The following is a 3892-nucleotide window of genomic DNA, read 5'->3' as shown; positions in this document are numbered from 1 at the left end:
GCCGCGGCAAAAGCCATACAGGAAAAAAAATATATGGATGATTATCTCGACGCCGTGGACACGCGTCGAGAGAAACGGTACGGGACATTATTCACCTGCCTGTCACCCAGAGCTGTATATCTCGAGCTAGCGGCCTCACTAAGTGTCGATTCAGCTATAATGGCAATGCAGCGAATGTCAGCTAGACGAGGCCAGCCCGAATGTATATACTCCGATAATGGGACTAATTTCCATGGCGCTGACAAAGAAACTCGAGACGCGCTGGAATCAATCAGTCGAGACCCCAGAGTACAAAACTACATTGCAACACAAAAAACATCGTGGAAATTTATCCCCCCCCTGTCTCCCCACATGGGGGGAGCTTGGGAGCGCCTCGTGCGCTCTATAAAGAGAGCCCTCAAGTCAACTATGAAAGAGCGCTCACCGAAAGAAGAAACTCTCCTCACGGCCCTGGCAGAAGCAGAGTACATAGTGAACAATCGCCCGCTGACTCATGTCTCTGTCGACCCGAGAGATGAGGAGCCGCTAACCCCTAACCATTTTTTGCTGGGATCAGCAGGAAAGCGGCCACACCTGTCACTGTATGCGGCAAAAGAAGAAGAGGTCTGCCTAAGAAAACAATGGCGAATCAGCCAGCAATTAGCAGATATGTTTTGGCGGCGATGGATGAAGGAATACTTGCCCACTATAGCCGCACGTCAAAAATGGCACCAGCCAGGTACCCCTATCAAAACGGGTGATCTTGTGCTAATCGTGGATCCCGCTTTGCCCCGCAATAGTTGGCCCCGCGGGCGAATCATTGAAACAATGCCCGCCGCTGATGGGCATGTAAGGACCGTTCGGGTCCAAACCAACACCGGAGTGTACGTGCGCCCAGCGGTCAAAATTGCCGTACTCATGACGACACCAAACACGGGCCCTAAATCACAAGAGGCCCCCCCACGCCGCCAAAAAGGAACCGGCCGAATGGATCGCCGCCGGACAAAGCATCCCGTCACGTTCGAATTTGCTAGGCGCAGCCGATACTGCACCGGGGGGAGGATGTATCGAACGCATTACGCAATGCTACCCAAAGGCCGCAAAGCAGATGTCTGACCATGGGAGGATAAGAAAGCTGTATTTACCCGGCCGGCGAGTACTGAGCACAACGCGCACCAGGACACAGTATTTACGTAGTATCCCCTCCCCGGCTCGAGAGCACTGGGCACATCGCAAGCCGTGGACCCAGTATTTACGTAGCATCCCCTCTCCTTTGCCCAGGCGAAGCTAGGCCAAACACTGAACAGCAATGGTCAGCCAATCAGCGCAAAGCCACAATAATGCTAGAAATATTTCTCTTTTCATATATAATTGCGCAAATTAATGTTAGATTTGCGTGAGTCTCGCCGCAACAATGCTAAATAAAAATATACAAGTTGAAAGGCTGGACTCGCGTCTATGTTGTAAAGTAATATTGAAATATGTAAACATTAATATTAAGTAGTTATAAGGATTTCCTCACACCAATATCGGTCTGAGGACCCACTGATTCATATTGTACAATTTATTATAAAAACATTAAAAATGCTAGGGAAAAACAGTTTTCATGAGATGAAGCGGCGTAAAGAGTACTATTGAATAAACAATTTTAATATTGACTATTAAAGTCATATGAAAACACACGAAGCTGCACAAAAATGCACCTAGTTTACGCGGGGCATTTTAGACGCGCGCACACCGATGTGTGCACGCCCCCGCTAGTCCTATATATACTGCGCGTAAAGCGATCTCAACTCTCTCTCTTCCGACATCTACTCTGACCGCTTCACTCTGGACTGCTTCTCCCGCTGGAACTACTACAACCGCCTTTGACTTCTGACCTCTCGCTTCCTTGGACTACCTACTGCTCTTTCCTTGGATACACGACATCACAGCAACCAGAAAAGGCCCTGAACATAAAGCAGCTCACCGACTAGAAGATTCAGCACCCCTTATTTACAGTCAATGTAAAGGACTTGCGTCTGATACAACTGGTATATCTTGATTTGAATCAAGGAATTCTGAGATTTAGATTTTTTTATAAATGACAGTCTTATCATATTTCGTTTTCTTGTAGAGTGGTAGTGGTTATGGTTTTTAGATGCTTTTTAATTTTCATTGTCAGAATCCATTTACGTCACTCCAGAATCTATACCATTTTGTCGTATTGTTCGTTAGCAATATCACAAATTTTACTCGTTTTTGTGTTTCTTATTGGTATTTTTACAATTTGAGTTCAATTAATTATTGTAACGCAAAGGATTGTTTGAAAAATATGTTACATAAACATCTCTCACACTTTTAGCTGCATTAGAGGATCGTCCTATAGCCTGTCTGTAGTCTTGTCTGTGTTCATTAAATACAAAAACTTCAGTTAGATGACGCTCAAATCCTTCCTTGTTAATTATTGTATTATGTAGAACACATATACATTTTACAATATTATCTGCTAATGCTATATCTGTTTCAATGCTTTTAGAAAGCAAACGCCATTTTGAATATAAAATACCGAAAGCACATTCCACAGTTTTTCTAGCTCTAGACAGACGTTTATTGAAACATTGTTGCTCAATTGTCAAACTGTTTCCACCAAAAGGTTTTAATAAATTAGTGAGAAGTGGGGATGCTTCATCACCTATAAGCACGAAAGGAGCCTTCACATTCGTTCCAGGCAAATTATCAGGTTCTGGAATATCTAATTGTTCATTGTAAAGGTGGTGGTAAATATCAGATGCTTTGAAGGTGCCTCCATCACTCTGTTTTCCATAACCTCCAATATCTACTGATATAAATTTGTAATTAGCATCTGCAACAGCTTGCAGCACCACTGAATAAAACTTTTTATAATTATAAAACATAGACCCAGAGTTTTTTGGGCATTGGATGCGAACATGTTTTCCATCAATTGCACCAATGACGTGAGGAAAATTCCAAACTTGAAAAAAATCTTTTGCTACTGAATTAAATATTTCTTTTGTTGGTACGGGCATATGCAGTTGATACAATTCTTCCCACAATACAGCAACCGTCTCGGCAACAATTTTTCCCACTGTAGATGCTCCCATTCGAAAAGTAAATGCAAGAGTCTTGAACGATGACCCAGTTGCAAGATATCTGAAAAAGAAACAATGTTTTAAACTATATTTCTGTTAAACTATTAATTCGAGTGTAAATTTCTCACCCAGCAAAAGAGGCAGGTGAGTAGAGCGATGTGTTTCTGTTGATTTAATTTAATAAGGTACTATCCTGTTATTTTTTTCTTCGTAAAACATTCTATTATATTTAATATATGCATATTGATTGTACCTATGAATGAAACATAAGTTGAACCTTTTATAATAAAAAAATACGACAATAAACATCTTATAATATTATTGATGTGCAAATCTCACCCCACCCACCCCTTCCCTACTCCCCCGTTATATTGCTAGGTGAGGCCTGATTTAAAGAAAAGGATTTGAAGATGGTGGATTGCATTTTATAGGTAGGTAATCAACTCACCTGAGAGTAACAACAAGTCTTTCTTCCGGAAAAATAGGTTGACGATGCCAATTACACCAGCTTTTGCTTAATCGATGTTCCACTTTATTTAAAATGTAGTTAAACGTTTCGAAAGTCATTCTGGTATATTTAAAAAATCTTTCTTCGTCCGCCTTAAGCTCACTAAACAAGTGATGATATTCACCATGACTTTTTCTACTACGATTAATTGGATGAATGCCAATTGTTTTATTTCTTAATTTAAAGAAAGAATTCTCCAAGAGTAAAAAATCTTCTTCTGACGAGCTTGACATTTTGTTAAAACTGACAGCTGCTATCAGGCTACCGCGCAAATGGCGCGGATTTTACCGGCGTTCTATGTGTCCACAAATCG

The sequence above is a fragment of the Hesperophylax consimilis genome, unplaced genomic scaffold, assembly GCF_061612785.1.
Source record: "Hesperophylax consimilis isolate HC1 unplaced genomic scaffold, BYU_Hcon_1.0 scaffold_33, whole genome shotgun sequence".
Taxonomy (NCBI): Eukaryota; Metazoa; Arthropoda; class Insecta; order Trichoptera; family Limnephilidae; genus Hesperophylax; species Hesperophylax consimilis.
The sequence above is the reverse complement of the archived record's forward strand: the minus strand, read 5'-3'. Positions refer to the sequence as shown.